Source organism: Nomascus leucogenys, chromosome 18, assembly GCF_006542625.1.
Source record: "Nomascus leucogenys isolate Asia chromosome 18, Asia_NLE_v1, whole genome shotgun sequence".
Taxonomy (NCBI): domain Eukaryota; kingdom Metazoa; phylum Chordata; class Mammalia; order Primates; family Hylobatidae; genus Nomascus; species Nomascus leucogenys.
Window position 1 is genome coordinate 47,452,902 of NC_044398.1, and position 25,016 is coordinate 47,477,917.

Consider the following 25,016-nt stretch of genomic DNA (forward strand, 5'->3'; position numbering starts at 1 on the left):
CATTGCATCTTAATTTACAGGAATACCAACTTTTGTTATTCATCCATGACCCTATAAATGGAATTAATTACCTGTTTTTTTTTCAAAAATTAAGTTTAGGACCCAGGCAAACGTCCTTTGCAAGAGAAGTAGGCAGTTCTTTACATTGTAATAGATTAGGCTTACTTTACTTTCAACTAGTAGACTTTCCATGACTCGCTAACTGTAAATAAGGACAATAGTTCAAGTTAAATTATTTGGATTTTCCTTTCCATATATTTATCTGAATGCTAGAACAAGTAGAAATGACCAAAGAGCTTTGCATTGAAACAAAACATGGCGTCATTCATTGCAGTCAACTCTGTTACAGCCATCATTTATATTATTTGAACTTTATCTGAAGAGCTGGGGAAGAAGAGACCTCCATGTCAAAGTCATCTTCAGGGGTTTGGGAGAGCAGTGATTAGAATACCTCCTTAGGGAGGGGGAATATGGACATAGTGAGTCCTATATGAGGAATCCTAGGACCTTGGGTATTCCAGATCCAGGATACTTGCCTGAAGAGTTCTGTTAGCCATTCTTGGAAGGTATTCATAAAAGTCAGGTATTTTTGCTACAAATATTTAGTGTTTGTAGTTGTATAATCTTGTAATTGAGCAATTGTTAAGAGTTAGAAGATCAATTTCAATAAATGTATAAGCTTAAAAGATTTTTTGGCTGGGCAAGGTGGCGTATGCCTATAATCCCAGCACTTTGGGAGGCTGAAGTGGGCGGATCACCTGAGGTCAGGAGTTTGAGACCAGCCTGGCTAACATGGTGAAACCCCGTTTCTACTAAAAATACAAAAATTAGCCAGGCGTGGTGGCAGGTGCCTGTAATCCCAGCTACTTGGGAAGCTGAGACAGGAGAATTGCTTGAACAAGTGGAGTTTGGAGGTGGAGGTTGCAGTGAGCCGAGATTGTTCCACTGCACTCCAGGCTGGGCAACAGAGTGAGAAAAGAAAAAAAAAAAAAAAAAAAAAAAAGAATTATTTATTTTTTTTAGGTACATCTGTTTGGAAACACTTCAGTTTTTTCAGGTAGAAAATTTGGGTCTTACATGTATTTACTGATTGGTAGTCTTCAGTAGATCTTTATAAATACATGGGTAATAATATATGTTAATAAAATATATCTATAATTAGGATATGGAATATAGGTAGATAATATTTAGAATGTATAATTATTCTTCTAAAAATGCATCCTAATTCCCGTTTTTTGCATTGATAGCAATCTGTAGTAATTTGGCAATTTGCTTCTAGATGTTTACAGACTACTTCTGCTTCTATTGTCCCTTGAAGGTGTATATAAAGAGAACAAGGAAAGAAGAGCAGTTTAACAGTTAGAGATCTGTTAGCCCATTAGAACCCACAGGACAAGTGTGCCATACAGAGTGTAGAGAATTTAGAAGGTGTAGTTCAAGATGGGATATGTAAGTGATACTCTAGAGGGTTGCGTGCAGCTACAGACCAGTGCTAACCACTTCCTACAATTGCTTTCTATCATCCAGACAAGATCGGACTCAGATACAACGACAAATGTTTCCAAGGATACTTGGGGTGGAACAGAATCTATAAATTGTTTTAGTTGAATATTTTTTATATGCAAGAGATTTAGGTTTATTTATGCACATATGCAAGAAACTAATTTTGTGAAAACAATTTTGTTTACTACTAGGATATACTGTTTAAAAAGTCTTACATTGGATTTGCTTTGGGCAGTGTTTTTCAAAAGGTGAGGCATGTACCATACAGGGTATACAAAATGATGTGTAGATGGTACACTAGTTACTCTGGTTGATTTTTTACTAGCTCATTAAGCCTATGACTTAGTGGATATCTGCTTGGAATGATCCTGTGTATGCAATGTAGACTGCCTAAATTTGACTCATGGAAAATTTTAATTAAATAATAGTTCAGGTATTCAGATACCAGAAGTTTGGAAAATAGTGTCTTTATTTGAGTAATAACACTGTAATGTATATACTTAAATACAGAACTTTGTTGTGTTATTGTTGTAGTATTGTACTTGTATCTTTTCTAAAGCAATATGTAGCTTTAATATAGCTGCACCATAAAAAAATCAGAAGAAAGGTTAATTCCTTTGTGTTGATTTAGGAATTTGATTGACATACTTTCCATCAGTTTTTACCTTTTGACTCCTCTGGACTCAACAAAATTTCTAACACATAACCATCCACATTTGACTGGCCTTATGTGTTAAAATTTAAATGGTGTTTTAAACCCCAAATATCTCTTTTTAGCTTGTTTTTATTGAGAAAAGTAAGTTACATTTGAAGCATATGTGTTGTCTTGCAGCCACCAGTGGGCGAATATGCAAATCTTATTTTCTCGTTCTTATTTTGGTATGCTAAGGTTTAGATTTTCAAATCTTGGCAGGCATTGGGTTAAGCATCTGCTATACACAGGTCCATAACTATGTGAACGTAATGCATCACACGAGTCACCTGTCAAGGCGATTTTTCATACTGTATTCATGACATTCATTCAGACATAGAACATGAGTTTGTCTGTATTGGCCATGCCTTGTGCTAGGTGGTGAGTCCAGGGTTGAGTTAATAAGATCTAGCGCTTGCTATCAAGGAGCTATAGTTAGTAGTGAATAGTAGTCTAACTATTTACAGATACGAAAAGAAAGAAGCCAACGATATGTACAGATTTGCTTAATTGAAGGATAATCGACACTAATTGGGGACATGACTGATAAAGGCTTTCAGATAAATAAATTTCTAATTTTTGCCTTAAAGAAGGAGTGGTCGCTTTCCTGTGTTTTCCAATGAATGAATTCACTCATTCCCTTTGTTCCATAAAGAATTGGTAGAAATTGAGAAAAATATATATAGAGTATGTATTTTTTTCCATAGAAAAATAGATACGAAGTTTGGGTATTAAGATAAAACCTAGATGGTTTTCACAGAATTCTCACCTTGAGGTCTTTTTATGTTTCCCTAGAAGCTGCCATTAATTTAGCCTTGAGCTTTTTTTGTAGAAAATACAGAGAGAACTCTGATTTAGTTAAATCATTGCTCCTCAACCACATAAGTGTTTTTTCCCCAAGGAACATTTATCAGTGTCTGGCGATATTTTTGGTTGTGACAACTGGTGGAGTTGGGCATTGAGTAGAGGTCAAAGACACTGGTATATACCTTACAAGCACAGGACAATCCCACATCAGAGAACTCTGCAGCCCAGTTGTCAGTAGTGCCACGGTTAGAAACCCTGAATTAAATACATCATTGTTTGTGTAGTCAAAATAGCAGTTAACTTAAAACTTGAGAAACATTTTGTTGATTCCAGTATATTGAACAATATCCTGAATAACACCCTTAAACTAGAAGACAAACATGTGATTACTAGTTAATAAAAATTTAAGAAATGAGAAAGTTAAGTAAGATAATCCAGGCTGAGCACGGTGGCTCACACTTGTAATCCCAGCACTTTGGGAGGCCAAGGCGGGTGAATCATGATGTCAGGAGTTCGAGACCAGCCTGGCCAACATGGTGAAACACTGTCTCTACCAAAAATACAAAAAAATTAGCTGGGCGTGGTGGCACACACCTGTAGTCCCAGCTACTCAGGAGGCTGAGGCATGGAGAATCTCTTGAACCCAGGAGGTGGAGGTTGCAGTGAGCTGAGATCATGCCCTTGCATTCCAGCCTAGGCGACAGAATGAGACTCTGACTCCAAACAAACCAACTAACCAACCTATGGAGAAGGGAGAGAATAGGATGGAGGAAGTAAAATAGAAACTAGATGCATACTACTTCCTTCTGTATATTTGAGGTTGGAGCTATATCATCTTTTACATAATTATAAAATGATCAATTTTTAATTTTTACAGTAAACATTTCGAATGAATATTAATATTCATACACAATAAATTTTAATTTTAAAAACAAAAAATAAGTGCAATATCTGACTGTAAATGTATTTTTAGTTGGTAGCCTAAATATAACAAGAGTAACTATTTCAATTAACTTTAAATCAAAGCAATTTGTACAAACAAAGGGAGATGTATCCTAAGGAAAAAAAGAACTGCCTAACGACATGGACCCTGAAACTGTTTGTTGTTGGTATTGTTAATCTTAGATTTTTGGGTGGGTATTACAGGATGAAAGAGATGGGAAATTGTAATATTCTGATTCTCTCATTCCTGGTGTCATTGAGTACCCAGTATTCTTAGTATGGAAGAAAAAGTGTACAGATATAAGTTAAAGGAGAATGAACAAAAATTGGATAGTCCTCAGTTTAGACATGTCATAATTAATTCCTGATATGTTTTAGTTTTTAAAAAAGGATCCTGGAGGGAAGAAAAACTCCTGTGTATATTCACAGAAAAGGTCTGGAATCAATGACCAACCCAGTAACTCAGCATTTCTCAATCCAGACTATGCTCTGGAAATAGCATTTTTCATTTGAGGGGATCAGAGCTTCTTAGAGAAATGCCTGAATGCGAGTCTGTACAGGAAATGTATAGGATCATCCTGGATCATCCTGTCATATCAGAAAATAGGGCAGTTATGAAAGATTACTAGGGTGGGCCAGAGGGCCTAGGAGACAACACGATGCTCCTGCTGGCCAAAGATGGGACAGTGGGAGCATCAATAAAGATAGCAACAGCAATACATGCATGAGTGTATAATGATAATAAAGAAGCCAGCAAGCAAGGAGAAGGCTACCAGTGAACCACCTTATTATTTGGAAACCTTATAAAGGAAAGCAGGAATAAGTCATCTATTCTGCATTTCCTTGTAGTGTGGTTTCACGGGATATCCAAATACTTGCTTTTTATGTAAGTATTTCAGCTAATAAATGAAGACATAATGATAGCATTGGAATATTACTATTCTGCAACTTCTGATGACATAATGGATCTAGGTACTGATCATTGCTGGGGTCTTAATGTGTCCCCCCAAATTTACATGTTGGAAATGTAATCCCTAGTACAACAGTGTTGGGAGTTGTGGCCTAGTGGGAGGTGTTCAAGTCATAAAGTTGCTTATTATTTGGAAAACTGTTCAAAGAAAGATAAAATTAACAGCCCGGGCTGGTAATTTATAAAGGACCTCGTCTCTGTTAAAAATCAAAATATTAGATGGGCATGGTGATGTGTGACTGCACTTGCTGTGGCTCGGGAGGCTGAGGCAGGAGGATTTCTTGAGCCTGGGAGATCAAGGCTACAGTGAGCTGTGATTGTCCACTGCACACCAGACTGAGTGACAGAGAGAGACTCTGTCACAAAGAAAAAAATCTATTTTGTATATCCTTTGTTTGAGTGGTATCACTGTATAACCAAATAGTAGATGAAGAGGAAATCACTTTGTATATATGTACTAAAAATTACTTCTTAGTATAAGAAGAGTTTAGCATAAAAATAACTTAGTATAAAAAGAGCTTGAAGTATTGGGGTTACTCTGTCACTTTGTCATGTGAGGACTCTGCATTCATTCTCTTTCCCTTCCACCTTCCTACATGTGAGGATGCAGTAAGAAGGTCCTCTTCAGATGCCAGCCCCTTGATCTTGGACTTCCTGGGCTCCAGGGCTGTGAGAGAGTACATTGCTGTTCTTTATAAATTACCAGTGTCAGGTACTCTGTTAGAGCAGGACAAAATGAACTAAGACAGTCACCATTAAAAAATAATAATCAAGGAGAGACAACCAAACATTGTATGCCTCCTGATGAAAAAAACACAACACCTCCTATGAGGTAGTCTTGTCAAAAGAAATTAATCATGAATCTGATCAGACTTCTAAATCCAAGTGCCTATTTACAGGAAATACAGAACCCTGAGAAGCATGTGAACACGATAAGGGTGCAGTCAGCCTAGTCAAGATGGTGGGAAACTGTGTAAGACAAATGGCCCACGTTCTTCAATAAAATCAACTGCAGGGGCAGAAAGAGATGGAGAGGGAATTTATAAGTTATTAGAAACTTTTAAGAGATGTAACATCCAATCATAATGTCTGGATCTTATTTAAATCCTGATTTAAATGTAGCTTAATACAAAGAATGACATTTGTATGCTGATGAATAAAACACAAATTGGGCATTTAACAGTAAGGAATTATTTAGATGCAATAAGATTATTGAAATTATTTTTAAAAGAACCTTTACCTTTTAGTAGCATGTAATGAGTTATTTATGATTAATATAATATCTGTAGAATTTTCTTCAGAATAGTACAGGCTAGGGGATGGGTTACCTAAAGATTCAGTGTACTATTCTGTCTACTTTTATATGTTGGTTCAAAATTATCCTTAATAAAGGTACTTTAAAAAAAAATAAAGGAAACACACACTCAAAGCACTTCTTAGTAGTTTGAAGATTTATTTAATTACTTTTCTCTTTGAACTTTTTTCCCCCATTCCGTATAGCACCGAATTTTAACCTAATCTTTTTTAGGCTTGAATATTTTTATTGGTCATCTTATTTCTTTGCAACAAACAAAGTACATTAAAATTTTAAATATAGTACTGTGTGATTATTAATATATAATAGATCAAAATAGCACAAATATACAAATATGTAACATGTTTTGCTTTTTAATGTGGAAATAAGTGAAGACCATCCAAATGAGAACAGGTGAAGGCTATTTATTCAGAGCTTGCTGTAGTTAGGGGGCAGCTATCATGGCTTGCCTTTGGCAGAGGCTCCCAGGCAGACTGAGGAGTGGGAATGCTTTTGCATGGAGAAATGAGAAGGCTTGGGTGTGCTCTGATTGGAAACTGCTGGCATGAGGTAGCTGCAGGTGGGCTACCTAGAAGAGGGGCATATATGGTGTGATTGTTTAGAGTTTCATATTTGGCTTTCTCTGGTTGTTCCTACGTTGGAAGGAGAGTCAGAAATTAGGGAGTAAATGGAATTTTGTTACATTAGTATTACTCAATTCTTCTAATTCCCTCCAAGTTAAATGCTAAACACCAATTAGTGATCCTTTGTCAGAAATTTTTACAGATACATCAATGAGCTAAAAACTGGCTTATGATGTCCTTCTTTTTTGTTGAAAGGAGGGATCTAGAAACTAGTTGAGTGACAAAAGTGTTTGTTATCCAGAAGCATTTATGTTCTCAGTCTTGAGGCTGCTGTATTAAACTGTGCTTTGTCATCCTGGAAGTTTTTATGCACAGTTGTACATCAATTGTAAGATTCAGGACAGGTGATGCTTATTTTTTTGTTGTTTTGTCATTTTTTCAATGCGTGTGTTGTTTGTTTTTTAAATTTTGCAAAGCAGAAGAGCTATTCAGAACACCATCATGACTTTCCTGGACTCTGGGCACTTTGGCCATCATGGGCTGCCCTCACCATAGTAATATCAGTCATAAAATTATATTTTATATAACTTTAAATATTTCAATATTGTACTTTTTCCATTTTATGCAACATTGAATCGATTTTCATGGTCCCTAAGAGTATCATTTTCTTCTGATGTGAGAAAAAAGTGAAAACATTTTCTTTGACTCTAAAAATTTGTTTTTCTTTTTTGATTTTAAAGGAAAATAAAACACTATCCTGGGCTTCTAAACTAATTGTGGCCCTGGACACTGCCTCATGGACATACTGGCTTTGGGGCTGTTGACCATGGAGAATTGGGTGGGAAGAAACCGCATTACACCTTGACCCCCTTGTTTTCAGGCTCGTAGAACCTTTTTAGGGAATGATGCATATTGAACACGAAGAGCTTGACATGGGATACCTTAAAATGTATCTCTCGGAAGGTCTTTGCATGCTCCCAGGCAGTTGCATGTTCTGCTCTAAAGGAAACTGGTTACTAGATATTCTACATAACTGTTGGGGTTTTTTCCCCCACCCAGATTTTGATAAGTTTGAGTGTATATTATTCTTTATGGGAGTATATTCTACTTTATACTTTCAACATGAGCTTGTTATGCAGATACTCCTTTGTAATATAGAGTATTTACATTTTAGAAAGAGTACAGGAAAGAGAGTCACACCATCTTGGCCACTGGGCAAGGTTAGTAGGTAATTACACTGGTTGCCTCTCTGAGTACCTGCCTCAGGATGGTTTTGTATAGTAATGAGATGATATTCACAGTTCTAATGCAGCCCGTGACACAGGAGAAGCACTAGACTAACAGTTAGTTGTGGAATGGTGTGGACGATCATGTCTCCTGAGTGCAGATCCACTTCCTGGGGATGTGTAAAGGGGTTGAGACGTTACTCAGCCCAAGTAACTAGGACATGTATTCTGGAATGGGACATTAGTGGCCCCTTAGGTAGATGGAATGGAACTTTTACAGAGTCAAATTGGAACCTTGTCTGTGATATACATTTAACTGTCTTTATTTTCAATATTAACAAATCAGGCTTAGATCTAAAGCTTTCAGGGTCACACAGTTCAGGTGCAAATCATTGAGTCCAAGGCTGGTGATATTTTGTGTATGACTTTTTCACTCTGTGATTTTTTTTCTCCTTCAATTCCCAAGGACTTTTTATAGAAGTCAGATATTTGAGGGTAGCCCAGGTTTAGGTCATGGCTAGATTCCTTTTACCTCACAATTCAAATTTTTAAATGTCTCCTCTGGAAGATCTAAAGTGAAGAACGAAGTTTCCTTTGAAAATGATGTAAGCCCGAGGAATGGTGAAATTTCTGGAAATGGTATTGCTATAAAAATTTGGGGAAACAAAGTATCTGATTTCTTACATTTCTTTTTTTGCTGCCTTTTAAGTCTTTTGTCATTTTTAACCTTTTATTAGCTGTGTTAATTTTAGTTAATTTTTATCCATTACTTGGGAAATTTGTCTGAAATGATGGTATTTAATTAACTGATAAGATTTTACTATCTTCTTAACATTTAGACCTTAAAGAAATATCAATAATTGTTATAGAAAGCTTGTGCCTAAATTAGTGCCCCCCCACTTCTTGATTTCTTAATTTTTTTTCTTAGCAAGAATATACAGATTGATTTTGTCTTTCTAGAATATCCAAGACCTTTGGTATAGAGATCTGTCCTCCTAACATTTGCTGGTATCAGAGTACTATTTTCTGGATCTGATTTAAATACATATTGCAAATAGAAATAATATTCCTATTGTATTTCCTTTTAACTTGTGAATTGGAGCATGGCATACAAATGGTATTCTCAGTATTTCAAATAATTACCTTCTTACTGTGCAAGTTCTATTCAGCATATAAAACCCATCCAGTTTTGTTGTAGATGCAATCTGATTATTACATGTTGACAAGGTCATATATCTATTAATTGGATTGGAGATGGGATACAAAATTGCTGTAATTATTGTAATTTTCTAGCTAATTGCAGGGTTGGTGGTGAATATTTTACTTCTGCAAAATGAAAAACAGTATTCCATCAGAAGTTGTTTTATGGGGTTTCAGACATTTTGTTTTATATCTTTGGTGCTTTTTGCCCACAAAGTATCTCCTTTTTTGTTTTGTTTTGTTTTGTTTTTTTTTTAATCGATCTGAATGTCACAGTGCTCATTGGCAGCGATCGGCAAAATCAGGCACAGGCAGAGAGCTGAGTAGTACTCTCAGCTACCTCTTTGTTCCCGTTGCCACGTTACCTCTATTGTTTATTTATAAATTGGAGTACTCTTTTTTCCGACCTGTAACAAAGGTTGGAGGGGTCAGAGCCAATTGGAAGAGGATCCTCTGCCCTCTTGTCCCCTGCGCCCCACTCAGAAATACTCTGTTAAGATGAGCATTTAAGAAATTAAGTTTATATGGTTTATGTGTTCTTTTTTGCATTAAAAAGTTAAGTAAATTATTGGTCATCTTAATATTTGTAATACAGGGCTTATTTTGCATATTGTCCCGTAGTTTTGGTTAGAAAACTGGGAGCTGTATTGGCATTTAAAAATAATGGTGTATATGCAAGATGTGTTTGGAGGGTTGCAGATCAGGGACACTGTGCTATTGTGGGGGTGTTGGAAGCTCACTGCAGAAGATGGTAAAAGCAGGCTGATGTGTATTCCCTGTTGAAATATGAACTGGAGGCGCAGGTGAAAATTGCCAAACCTAATGAGCAATTTGGCAGATAAGACAGGCTGTCAGGCGGCGGCAGTGCAGCAGCAGGCGCACTGTGAACCAACTTGTGTGTTTCAGAGAACTATATTTAAATAACACAAATAAAATCTTCTTTTTCACTGATATTTGCAATCACAGTGAAATTTATTTTATCCTTCAGATTTCCACGTAAATGGCCATTAACATGTGGTGATTTTTGTTGTAAAATTATTTTTTAATTTGCCTGTTGACATTTTTCATCCATAAACCACAAACAAGATATATTTTCCATACATAGCGACATAAGTAATATTAGGTTTTCTAACACATTAATAACATATGAGTGATCACCTTGGTGGACTGAAACATTTCATCTGTGGACTTGACATTGGAGCAGACTTAGGTAACATTATACTCTTTTCAGTGTATCACGTCATTTATGTCTGCTTGCGTTACCCAGGAATTCTTTGCTCCCATTGGGCTCATGAAAATTGAGACATGTACATGGCTTCTCCCCATTGAGGCCATCAATATATTGTATAGGAGAGATTTGGAAAAGATTTTCGTAAATCTGTTGGGTGTAACAGCTCCTTAGGAAACTTCCCAGTTCACCTTCCTGATGTTTACCATTTGGAAATTGAGGCTCGATGTAAAATAATAACATATTCTGTACTCATGGCACAACTGCAGCTCAGGTCTCCAAATTCAAGACAAGCAGAGGTATTGCTGAAAATGTATGAATACTTATTACCCCTCAAGATCTGTGGCATTTCCAAACTCCTGACTTTGGTGGGGCCCAAGCATCTTTGCAGTTCCTATCTGTCATGTCATCAGTATTTCTTTTTTGTTTTTTTGTTTTTTTTTCCTTTTTGATGGAGTCTCCCTCTGTTGCCCAGGCTGGAGTACAGTGGTGCCATCTCGGCTCACCGCAACTTCCACATCCTGGGTTCAGGTGATTCTCCTGCCTCAGCCTCTCGAGTAGCTGGAATTACAGGCACCTGCCACAATTCCTGGCTAATTTTTGTATTTTTAGTAGCAATGGGCTTTCATGATGTTGGCTAGGCTGGCCTCGAACTCCTGACCTCAAGCCTGCCTCAGCTTCCCAAAGTGCTGGGATTACAAGCGTGAGCCACCACATGCAGCCTGGCATCAGTATTTCTAAGTTGTCTTTAAGCAGAATAAACATTTGGCCCATATGTTTAATTGCATCTCTGTGACGCCTGAAATTAAAAATCTTTACATGTATGTAATATAATATTTTACACTTTATAATAGTAACTGGCACAGTCCATTGGCCGGGGAAGTATTATTTTTTAGAGATATTCTGCCCCATGTCATCAGATGTAGACATTGGCCTGGCGTTCATCTGGAAAGGCTTGCCTGTTGGGGGTCCACAGGGCTGCCTGTAGGGTATCCACAGAGCCTTGACATGTGGCCCTTTAGGATGGCGTGAGTCACAGATTTCACCAGAATTTACCTTTGAAATTAGACCTAAACCATGTGCTACTGGACCCCCTGTGCACAAAGCTCTCTGTATCATTCAAAACCTGATGAAATCTTAGGGCAGAACAGGTTTACACATTCATTTTTTCCCACACAAAAGATTTCCCCACTGCCCAATTCTTCCCTCTTCACTTCTTTTTACCCTTGACTATTACATTTGACTTGACTCTGAGGTCTTGCCTGGTACTCTTACTTTTGCATGGGAATAAGCCTTATTTGCCTAATTATGTTACCTGTTTATCAGAAGCAGAAATAGTTACTTACACTTGAAAATTTGTAATAGGAATGTAGCTGTGAATATGTTAAGAAAGGCTATTTAAATCAAAGCAAGAAATCCCATTTCCAAATGGTAATAAGACGCGTGTTACATGGAGAAAATAATTGCATGAAAGTGTTTGTTTCATTTGCCAAGATTAGATTGTACACTGGTCAATAAACAAGAGTTCTTGTTTTTTGTTTTTATCTTTCAATCCAACCAGGTATTTGGGTTCTTTTTTCTGTTGGTGCATGTCACACAGAGACCCCTATTGTGGATTATTTTGTCAGCATGAAAGCCTGGCAGATGCAATCCTTTCCCCTCTTCTTGCTGCACTTGATATAGATCTCTCCTTTACTTCTTGAGAATACGTTTGCTTATTTATTTGTTCATTGTTTTTAGTGTCAGCAGTGGCTTTGTGTCCCCAGTTCTGTTTGCTCCTGCCTGGCTCCTCTACCCAGCTGGAGAGGTGCCTCATATCTCAGAATTTCTGAGTCACTCCCAACCAGTGACTCCTTTCTCTTTCAGTGACTAAGAGAAAGCTGCCCACAAGCCAGCAAGGTGCTGATAAGTGTGCCTCTGAGATTCTCACCTCTAACTTTTCCATGGAATGGACAGCTAGTAGTCTCTCTCTGGGCTACATTTTAAAGGAAAAAAAGAAGTCTAAATCAGTTTATTAATTCATGGTGTTATTTTGTGTTTACTCAATTTATATTGATTGGTAAATTAGTAATTTACAAACTATTATTTGTCAATTTATTGCCTACATATCAACAAATACTTTTCTTTTTTTTTTTTTTAATCTTGGGGACAAGCACATTGGCTCAGCCTGTAATCTCAGCACTGTGGGAGGCAGACGTGGGAGGACCACTTGAGGCCAGGAGTTCAAGACCAGCATGGGCACCATAGTAAGATCCCGTCTCTACAAAAAGAGTAAAAATAAAAATAGCTGTACCTGGTGGCTCACAGCTACTCAGGAGGCCAAGGCAAGTGGCTCGTTTGAACCAAGGAGTTTGGGCTGCAGTGAGCTGTGATCATACCACTGCATTGTAGCCTAGGTGGCAGAGTGAGACCCCATCTCTTACAAAAAAAAATCTGGGGGTTCCAGTGTGTGCACTGCATGGCTTGTGAATGTGGAAGTGCAGTGAGCATAGTTTTGCTCAAGAATGGGTTGATGATAGCACTTTCTCAGAGTAAAGCTCGTTTTTATAAAATCTCCATGTCTCAGAACTGATCCCTGCTTTTTAACTGCTTTTCTCACTGGCATTTGAAAGCAGTTAACCATATATGAAATGAATGATTTTCATAACTCTATAAAAGGAGCATTATGACATCATCTACTATTTCTCCTTTCTTGTTCTCGTAAATCCAAACCATCAACCTATTTATTCTTGTGTACTGGCACACTGTGTATTCCCAGCATAGAATGCCTTTCTACCTATGTTCTCTCTAAAACTTGTAGAAAGTTTTCTGCACCTTAAATTTTCTACCCTAGGGATTAAACAGCCACTATAAATCACTTTCCCACTCCTCCTCACGGAGGAAAGGGTGAATATGTAATAGCCATCACAGCAGCCTGTTGTCTATCCTGTGGTGTGTTTCTACCATATCACACAAAGCCTCTTTTTCTTGTCTTTTTAGTAGTACTTTGGTAGTAATTTTTTAAAAAAGTATGTAATGTCTGTATATATAAATATATATATACATATGCACACACAGAGCTGATAGTGAGGTTATATATGGAAGGATTATAGGAATAGCATGTAATTTAAGAAAAATAAATTATCTTTTAAAGATAGATCCCATGTTTAAGATGAGAAATTACAGTTAGATCAGTTAGGGATGCCTCCCCACAACCATAATATGGAAAAAGGGTAAGCAAAGGGCATTTTAGCGAACTGCTAGGGTACTCAACCTATCATCACATTTAATTAAAATGTCATTTTGAGCCATGGCCGACTGATTCATTAATTTGTTATTTAAAACAGCTTGAGAAGTATTTATTTTAAATACAGAATTTGTGTTAATGAATTGGAAAAGAATATTGTATTGCTTGGCAGAGATGTTATAGCCTAATGATTTGTGGCTTAGAACAAGAAAAACCAGCTGGTGATCAGTTTGTCTAAGTAGTACATGAGTATCTTCTAATATTTGATAATAGCCAATTTTTTTTAATAACCAGAATAAGGGAGTTGGGAATGGGAGGCAGAAACAAGGACACTGAGGCATAAAACTGCATTTAATTCTGAGTATGAGTCTGCGATCCATGGTTCAGTTGGATCCCTTATGAGGAGGGGGAGGAAAGCCAGCTGGGCAGGGATATGCATGGGCCTGTGTCTGTGCTTCTGCTGGAAGAGAAGTCACCAGCTCTGCCTTCCTCACTTCTCCCCCTTTTCTAAGATCTGTCCTCTTTTCTTCAAAAGTGGGAAATTAGTTTAATCAAAGTTGTTGCTTTTTGTTTATTTTTTTGAGATGGGATCCTGCTATGTTGAGATGGGATCCTGCTATGTTGCCTATGCTCAAGTAATCCTCTCTCTGAGCCTCCCCAGTAGCTGGGACTATAGGTAGTCACCACCACACCTAGCCAAGTCTAATGTATAGTTTATTTTTTCCAATTTTGGAAAGCAGGGTATATGTAGTTCTGAGTGTGTGTGTGTGTGTGTGTGTCTATATATCACTACACACACAATTAGTACTAGTCTATTCTTGCTATAACAAATCATCACCACGTTAGGGCTTAAAGAGTTTATTACAGTCCTGCATGTCAGAGTCTGGTGTGGATCTCACTGGGCTGAAATCCAGGGTTGGCAGTGCTGCCTTCCTGCGGGAGGCTCTAGGTGAGAATCTGTTTTCTTGCCTTCTCCAGATTCTGGAGTCCACTTGCCTTCCTTCGTGTATGGCCCTTCCTCCATCTCTAGCATTATCAACCTTGTACCTTGTGGACCCTTATTCTATGGTTACATCTCTCTCTGACTCTTCCCTTCTGACCTTCTCTTCCATGTTTAAGACTCATGTGACTACATAGTCTTGAATTGAGTGAGACTCAGGATCATCCAAATGAGCCCACTGTCTAAGTCCATTCAGGCTGCTTCAATAGAATACCTTAGACTGGGTGGCTTATAAACAACCAAACCTCATTTCTCATGTCCTACAGGCTGCGAGTGCAAGATCAAGGTGCCAGCAGTTTTGGTGTCTAGTGAAGGCTTGCCTTCTCATAGATCTTTACTTCTCAATATGTCTTTACATGGTGGGAGGAGCAAACAAGCTCCATTGGGTCATTTTAATAAGGGCACTAATCCAAGTCATGAGGACACAGCCTCCCACAAGGCCCCACATCCTATACCATCACCTTGGGGATTAGGATTTCCACTCTTGAGTTTTGGTAGACACAACATTCATTCCATACCACTAGGGTGATGTCCTGATGCCAAGGTCTTTACCTTAATCACATGTATGATGTAAGGTAACATGGCAGGTTCTAGGGATTAAGATGTAGACATCTTTTTTTTTTTTTTTTTTGACAGGGAGGGGGGTGGGAGGGCATTATTTTGCCTACCACATTTTACATACATTTAAATATTTGCGGTAGTGTGAAAATAATGCACTTCACAAATACATCGTCTTCCATGATAATATGAAATCAGCATCTGACCCAGTGATATTAATGGGCTGATCATTTTGATTTCAGTATTTTGGGAAGGAAAGTAATGAACAGTAATGATCTAGTGAGTGTATTCACCCATTCTTACATTGCTATAAAGAAATACCTGGGACTGGGGTAACTTTCATTGGCTCACTGTTCTGCAGGCTTTCTAGGAAGCATGGCACTGGCATCTGCTTGGCATCTAGGAAGCCTCTGGAAGCTTACAATCATGGTGAAAGTTGAAGGGGGAGGAGGCACGTCACATGGTGAAAACAGGAGCAAGTCGGGCAGAGGGGGGTGCCACACACACACTTTTAAATGATGAGCTCTCCTGAGAACTCACTGTCATGAAGACAGCACCAAACCGTGAAGGAATCGTTCCCAGGATTCAGACACCTCCCACCAGGCCCCACCTCCAGCATTAGGGATTACAGTTCAACGTGAAATTTGGGCAGGGGGCAAGTATCCAAACTATATCAGTGAGTATTTCTTTGAGACCATTTTTTATTTAGGTGAGCCATATGGGGCAATATTTGTACAAATAAAACTCTAGCCATTATATAATTGTGGTTGCTTGATAAAAAACAAAAATCTGTGGTAACAAATTGGTTATTTTTAGCTCTTTTGCACAATTAAACGTAATATTTATAGTAATTTTTTAGTGCTGTAGATGTGAAATTTTGATGAGAAAAATTATGTACAGGTTGTGAATATTGTGCATGTTAGGAAGTTTCATTCTTTCACTGGTACTGTCTTGTTCAAGCTCTCCTCTTCCCTTCTGTGTGACTTATTTTACTTTTAGGCATTAAGTTATTGTAACACAAGTTATGTTACTGTATTCATTTTATGTTATTATAATTTATGTTATTTTATGTAACTTTTGTTATTGGAACATAACAGGCTGGAGTGCAGTGGTGTGATCTTGGCTCACTGCAGCCTCCATGCCCTGGGTTCAAGCTGTTCTCCCACCTCAGCCTCCTGAGTAGCTAGGATTACAGGCATGAGCCACCACACCCAGCTAATTTTTGTATTTTTGTAGAGATGAGGTTTCGCCATGTTGGCCAGGCTAGTCTCAAACTCCTGATGCCAGGTGATCCGCCTGCCTTGACCTCCCAAAGTGCTGGGATTACAGGTGTGAGCCACCGTGCCTGGCCTATTTTAGACATTTTAAATAATTCTGTTTTGAATAGAGACTTAAAAAATGATGGAAGATTGGTTCTAATGAGTCTTCATGAGCACATTGACCTAAAGGCCATTTTTGTTTTACAACTTACTTTCTTCTTTCGATTGTGAAAAAGTGCATTCTTGGGCATTTGCTAATCTTTTAGATAATTAAAATTTTCTTAAACATAGCACCCTTTTCTAGTTTTGTGTGTGTCCTACATTCTGCTTTATTTTGTAGCTACTTCCAGATCTCTGTAGCACATAAGGTTTTATGAAGTCAGAATCACATCATCATCCTTGTGTGTGTGTAGCACGGGTTTGATGCTTTGCATTCAACAAGTATGTCGTCAGCCCTCTGTGCCTGTGAGTTCCATATCCATGGCTTCAACCAACATGGACTGAAAATGTTTGAAAAAGATTGCATCTGTACTGAACATGTACGGACTTTTTTTCTTTTTTTGAGACAGAGTCTTGCTCTGTCTCCCAGGCTGGAGTGCAGTGGCGCGATCTCGGCTCACTGCAAGCTCTGCTTCCCGGGTTCCTGCCATTCTCCTGCCCCAGCCTCTCCGAGTAGCTGGGACTACAGGCGCCCGCCACCACGCCCGGCTAATTTTTGTTTGTATTTTTAGTAGAGACGGGGTTTCACCGTGGTCTCGATCTCCTGACCTCGTGATCCGCCCGCCTCGGCCTCCCAAAGTGCTGGGATTACAAGCGTGAGCCACCGCGCCTGGCCCAGACTTTTTTTCTTGTCGATGTTCCCTAAATCATACAGTATAACAACTATTTACATAGCAGTTACATTGTATTAGGTATTGTATATAACGTAGAGATGATTTAATGTGTCCTGGATGGTGTGTGTAGGTTATATGCAAATACTGTACTATGTCATATCCGGGACTTGAGCATTCTCAGGCATCTGGGACCAATCTCCCACAGACACTGAGAGATGGCTGGACTCTCCTTTCTTCTCAGCCCTGTCAAACTAGCAGTGTGACATCAAAAGGAAGGGCCGCATGGTCTTGGGCAGAGTTGGCTTAGAGCAATAGAGAGTATGCTTAATTCATTTCAGGTTCTAGATAATGCAGCATGATAAAAGACTATTCATATGTTATAAAATTTCAACAGATCCATGTTTAAACGTGTACTTCATATCTTAGCAGATTCCTTTAATGGGATTTTTTTTTTTTTTTACACTGAGGAAATATTTCACACTATTTTCCACTGGATGCAATTTAAAAAATCTGTTTCAATTTGTATACATTCTCCAAGGTTGTAATTTTATATGGAAACCTCACAAATAACTTTTTGTGTCTATATCCTCACCTGGTATGTGCTTACTGAGTGTCCAGTGCAATAGTCTATCATTGTAGAAAATGGAGATACCCTTGATTAGAAAACATAGCTACTGAAAGCACATTTGAAACGATAACTATTTGGTTTTTAATTTATCATCCCTCTTCACATACTCTTTTTATTGTCAAAGTATTCTAGACTGCTGCATTTTGTTAAAATCTAAGAACAAAGCTTTATTGCTTAAGAGGATGATTTAGCTATAATTTTGTAATTATATTATTCCTTATCAACTTAAAAAAAAAAGAACATGTACTCAGAGAAAAAAGTCTTGAGCTAAACAAAAATTGAGTAACCATTGGGGGCGTACTTTTATTCTCAGGAATTTGGCTGCTGTATGTCTTCCTCTGGACTCATCTACAGTAAATGATGTTTCACCATCTGTTGGTAATGAAAATGGTGATATGTGTGTTATACTTTCTTATGCAAGAGTCAGGGCTATTACTTCAGTGCTATTCTAAGTGTCTAAAAAAGGTAGGAGTGTGTGTATGTGTTGCAGTGATTCATTACCTTTATTTTTCTATGTTCACATGTAAGTGATTATCCTTATTTATTGGCTGGAAATTGAGTATTAATGTAGGCTTTTTAATTTTTGTTTATTTTTTATTTCTTTTTGAGGCAGAGTCTTGCTCTTTCGCTCAGGCTGGAGTGCAGTGGTGCGATCTTAGCTTACTGCAACCTCCTCCTCCTGGGTTCAAGAGATTATGTGTCTCAGCTTCTCAGGTGGCTGGGATTACAGGCGTGCACCACCACACCTGGCTAATTTTTGTATTTTTAGTAGAGACAGGGTTTCGCCATGTTGGCTAGGCTGGTGTCGAACTCCTGGCCTCACGCAATCCTCCTGCCTTGGCCTCCCAAAGTGCTGAGATTACAGGTGTGAGCAACACTGTGCCCAGGGGATAGTGGCCTTTTTACTTCAAGTATTCATAGCAGGAATAAAGCGTGACATAAATGGCATGTATGAAATGAGAATGATGTGTATAAAACTCACGGGACAGTGACTAATATGTCTTAAATAAATGAAATGTTATATTCCATGGATTATTTTCTAGATTTATTTTCCTCAACACTGTCTTTGAAATGAATACCTACATACCACACTTGTGCATCTCCCTCAGACTTTTAAAAGAATTATTAATCAAATGAAGCTGAGAAATACTGAAGTGTCTCTTTCTACATCTGACTGCTTCTTATAATTTGCTGTCAGTTCCTATGGGTTTCAAGCTTCTCGATTCTATGCTACTCGTATTTCAAATTTTTGTTTTTTTTCTGCCTACTTACCTACAATCTTATTGGTAAATAAATCTTTTTGAACATCTTATAGTAATATATCTTGTGGAAATCAAAATAATATAAGAAGTTCTTTGAGGAGGTAGGAGAGGGGAAAAAAAGCACTTTACATTTCTTCATCACGGTTTTTGTATATTGCTTCATTGCCCCTTGAATTATTTTCCAAGATCTAAGTATGTGTGGGCAAAATGCAACTGTTTTACATTTGTAACTTCATTATAATTAAATGTGTTTCATCTTTTTTAAAGATGGAAGAAATCACACTACAATAATATTTGTTACTTCTTTTCATAGTCAAAGCACATCTAAGTAAATTGAGTTGAGGCCACATCTTGACCCACTGATCATCTTGTTAAATTTCATGTTGCTTCCTAGCTCATTTAACTTGTGAGGAACAGCATTTTAGGAGGCTTGATTTAGCAATTCTTTTCAGTAAAACCATACCTCTTCTCAATGAATGTTGTATAAAGTCAGCACAACCTTTTCTAAAGAGATTTATTACACTGTAGTGCAGAAAATACTGTAGAAATTATTATGGTGAACATGTGACTTTAGGCAGCTTTTCTTTAAAAAAATATAACCTTAATTGTGGGGAAAAGCTCTCACTGTCATCCCTCAGTATCGCTTGGGGGTTGGTTCTAGGAACTCCTGCAGATACCAAAATCTGAAGATGCTCAGTTTCTTATTTAAAATCGTGTAATAGTTTACATATAACCTGCACACATCCTCTTGTACACTTTAAATCGTCTCTAGATTACTTATAAGGCCTAACACAATGTAAATGCTATATAAATAGTTGTTATACTATATTGTTTTTATTTGCAGTATTTTTAATTTTTGCATTATTTGTTATTTTTATTTTCTTTTTCAAGTATTTTCAATCTGTTGAGATTCAATCCGTGGATTCAGTTTGAATCCATGAATGTGGAACCAACAGATAGGAAGACCAGTGGTATTTAGTGTTACTACATTGGATACTTTTCACTGGTCTTTATAGTCTTCTGCATTGCTGGATCACATTATTTCATTTTTTATTACAGAAAATTTTAAACATACAGCTCAACTATCAGCTCTCACAATTACTAATTTATGGCTAATCTTGCTGCATGTATACTCCTACAAACTCATCCAAACAGGATTATTTTGAAACATATTTCAGACCTCATGTCACTTCTTCTGAAAATGTTTTAGTATACATTTTCAAAACATGAAACGTTAAAAATAGTACTGTTTAATAACAAAAATACTTAATGCTATATGTAATAGTGTTATTAAAATATCTGAATGTTTTGTAAATGTTGCTTTATATTTGGCTGGTTTAGAATCCACACAAAATCCACACCTTACATTTGATTGATATATCTCTTCAGATTCTTTTAGTCTATAGGTTGTTCCTCCTGCCTGACCCCTGTGCATGTGTTTCAGTTTCTTCATTGAAATCGGGCTTGCTTTCTCCTGCAGCTTCCTCCTGTCTTGACTTCGCTGAATCCATCCCTGTGGTATCTACCATGTTCTATAACCTCGGTGTTTCTTATAAACTGATAGGTGGATGTAGAGTCTTAATATAACGCTGATTTGAATTTGTAATAATATTATCTCCAGGCATTGTTGTATGGTTCCATCAGCAGATGGGGGGAGTGTGGTTGTTCATCATTTTGTGAGCAGCCCCTCGTAATTATTGCCTGGATCTTTTATCTATCTACCTGTTATTACTGTATTTCCTTTATTTATTAGGGGAATATTTCTATAAACAGAAACTTTTTCTTCTCAGCTATTCTTGCCAGTTACTCTGAGGTATACAGTTCATACAGAAAGTGTAGGCCAAATGCTTAATTTCATCTCTTTATCAGTTTTGTTTTTGTTTCTTTTTTTTTTTTCTTCTTCCCTTTTGAGACATGGTTTTACTCTGTCACCTAGGCTGGACACCCAGTGCAGTGATGCAATCTTGGCTCACTGCCAGGACCTCCTGGGCTTAAGCATCCTCCCACCTTAACCTCCCAAGTAGCTGGGACTACAGGCGCACACCACCATGCACAGCTAATTTTTGTGTTTTTGTAGAGACAGGGTTTTGCCATGTTGCCCAGGCTGGTCTCAAACTCCTGAGCTCAAGTGATCCACCCACCTTAGCTTCCCAAAATGCTGGTATTACAGACATGAGCCACCATGGCTGGCCTCTTCCTTTATTGGTTTCAGAAAAAATAAGTTGGTTTTCTAGGGCCACATCCTCACGGTTCATATTTACTGTTTTTTTTTTTCTTTTTAAAAGGTATCATTAAGAACTCACAAACATCAACATAGTTATTATTGCAGCTGGTTGCATTATTCTTCTTACTGATGTTTCAGTTGCCCCACATTTGAATAGCCAGACCCCTCTAAGCTGACTCCTGAGAGCAGTTGGTAGCAGCATCCTCACTTTCTGCTGTGACAGTGTGTTTCATGCTCTTCTAATATATTTTCTGCCCCATACCTGGAATCAGTCATTTCTCAAAGTAGCCTTGCCCCTATTAATGGGAAAGGGTATTCAGAGACCACTATTTGGAATCATTGCTTTTATTTTGCAAATGCTTAAAAGTAAGTTAACATCAAGAACACTCTGGCTCTAAATTCAGTTTTCACAGCTATGTCTGAAAATGTAGTGAATCTACCCTTGATTATCCAAGTGATGAATCTTTCCAAGGGTACCAATAAATATGGGTTCTCCTTGCCAATTCAGATTTTCCTTTATTTGGACTCTGATGAACTTCTTACAGAACTGTAGACTGACGTTTCTGTGAGCACTGTGACTGTGTGTTGGATGAGGTCTTACTTGGCAGGTGTCAGAAGCAATGATGGGCAGATCTGCTTGTCTGCAGTAGGATGCCAGAACACAGTGACCACTGTGCTTGTGCTGAGCTGTGGGTTTTTGTTTTTTGTTTTTGCCTTTTTTGTTTATGAGTACAAATAGTTAGGAAGCAATGGCATCTCAATGAGTTTAACATTTTCTATTTGCCCCCGGCGAAATTGAGTGCCAGGAAATTGGGTTCAACCATTGTGTTATCTTCAGTAGGCAAATTGGGGTGGGGGGCTGGAAGTTGGTCACAGTCATGGTGCTAAGTTTTGAAGAGGTTTTTCCTAGTGTGGAATGTCTGAGCATGAGCTTGTTCTTCCCTGACAGTGGAATCGGCTCCAGCTCTGCAGACCTTATCAATCCTGTTACCAGTGCATCCTACATTTCATCTCCCAAAGCTGGCTTCATCAGTGATCTGTGAAGTGTGATGTGGAACCATTGAGGCATGGAAAACGAATGGGGACCTTTGATCAACATGGGGATTAGGGGACAACAATTACTAAAAAAAGAATATCAGGACTTAACATGTCTGTATTTTATTATCTCACATTGTAAAATTTCCTATTCCTTGTATATGTTTAATAATGTTTATATTAGTGGAATTGAGCATTTAAATGATCATTAAATAAAAGTCCTATACAGCTGCATGCTCAGAAAGATTTTCCTAACAGGGCTATATTATCAGGAAAGTTTGGAGGCACTGAACCTGCTTTCTGGTCACTTTTTCTGCATCTTTTCTTGGGCAGTCTTTTGATCCATTCTCCAGTTTAGTCAAGTGTGATCGTTTAATAATTCACATCTCTCTTCCTTCTACCTCCATGCTTAAAAACCTTCAGTAGCTTCCCAGTACGGTTAAGAATACTGGTATGTTTTGTTCAAGTGTATAAGAATTGTTTTGTGTCTTTGCAGCCTTGTCTCTTTTCTACCTCATGACTAGCATGCTGGGCCTCTGAATTTCTTGGATGAGTCTTCTTCCTGCTTAATTCTAGGCATTCTCTTTTCCCTTTGCCTGGTAAAACTTCTCTTTGGTGTTCTCCTGTCTAACCTTACTTATGCCATAGGCATCTGGTCAAGTAACAGTTTCTTCAGTAGGTGTTTTCGGATTCCATAGAGTTGCTACATAATCCTGTAGCGCCCTGTATTTTTGGTGACTACCAGAGAGTAGGGAATTTGTGTGGGTTCTCTGGATCCACTGCTGTGTTGGGAAATGTTTAATAGCTGGCTCTCTGAAAACCGCAGAAACCTGGCTTTGTCACATTTTCCCATTTCCATGGTGTAAATATGAGTATTATGGCCAGATTCAGGCTACCAAATTGATGTCACTGAATGTTGAGTTGGGATGAGATGCATGGTAGCAAACCGTAATATGGTATTTCCATGATAACAGATGGAGAAGATGCATCATGTGTGTAGATACTAATAAAATATAGTAAAATAATTAGAACATGAAGAGTTTTGAGTATTATCTTTGTTTTAATATAACTTAGTTGGAAGTTTATGTACTATAATTTTCTTTTTTTTTTTTTTTGAGACAGAGTTTCGCTTTTGTTGCTCAGGTTAGAGTGCAATGGCACTATCTTGGATCACTGCAGTCTCTGCCTCCCAGGTTCAAGTGATTCTACTGCCTCAGCCTCCCGAGTAGCTGGAATTACAGGTGCCTGTCACCACACCCAGCTAATTTTTGTATTTTTGGTAGAGATGGGGTTTTACCATGTTAGCCAGGCTGGTCTGGAACTCCTGACCTCAGGTGATCCACCTGCCTTGGCCTCCCAAAATGCTGAGATTACTGGCATGAGCCACCGTGCCTGGCCTGTATTATAATTTTTAATAATTTTATTTAACCATCAACTCTCAGAAATTCCTGAAAATTTAATAATTCTCTCTCATGCAATGGTATGAGCCAGGAGTAGAGATCCCCTGTGCCACATGCAGACAGGTCACATTTTTTTGAATTGATTGAAGACATTGGAATAAGGTAATGTATGCATGTGCTTCCATTTCTTGGCATTTACTTTGCTTTGCATTATCAACTTATTCTTTTATAACTTGCATGTCTTGCATTGTACTAGCTTTTATATGAGGAGAAGTATGTATCACAAAGGGAAATATGCACAAATGCAGCCAGATACTCAAGACCACTCCAGTAGTGCAACTGATTGACTAAGGCATTAACATTGATCTAATGAAGTTCAATGGCAGGTGGTTGGCTCGGAAAAATGAATTATAATACATTAATTTTGCTTTGTGGATATACAAGGTAGACAGAAAAAATGGTAAACACTTTCTTTCTTGGAATTCCCATTTTGCTATTCATTCCCTCATTTACCAGTCATTGAGGGGTGAATTATCAGAAAAACGCTTTAGCGATATTTGCCTGCAGCTACTAAATTGGTAGTTTTGACTGAATTACTTAATCAATTCGACCTAAGTTTCTAAACTGACTAAGCGTTTGACTGAAAAGATTCTTTGGAAGAAAATACAGATGATTTCACAAGATTATAGTGACATATTGTGTGAAAGTGTAGATTAAGGGCACCCAACACATTTCTGTTAATCCAAGTAAATGTTTCTGACAAGGATATAAGAGTAAATGCCATCAGGGTTACAAAAGCTGGTGTAAAATTTAGACATTTTAATAGCCATGTGGTAGGACATTTCAAATATTATTTTCTAAAGGTTAACTGTCAATATTTAGGTCCTATAAAGAAAAAGTTTTAAAATGCTTTAGAATATAGTATTTATTTTGTAAGCAGTCTTTCTAGACAGAACAGCGCTTCTATATTTTATTTCTAAAAATCAAAAGCTGTTAGGGCCAGAAATTTTTTAAGATAGAAGGTAAGCCCTTTTTGTTATAGATGAGGAAACTAGAGCCGCACGTGAATATGGACAGCCTTGTTCTGTTTGAATCTGTGTTTTGAAATGTGTGGTTTACCATGTGAATTAAGACCTGAGCAGGTAC

General features: G+C 37.8%; 1 protein-coding gene across 6 annotated transcripts in view; it reads left to right on the plus strand.

Moving 5' to 3' along the window:
* PARD3 (par-3 family cell polarity regulator) overlaps positions 1-25,016 on the plus strand; it is a 705,675-nt gene that overhangs the window by 305,011 nt on the left and 375,648 nt on the right. The gene's annotated exons all lie outside the window — the stretch shown is intronic.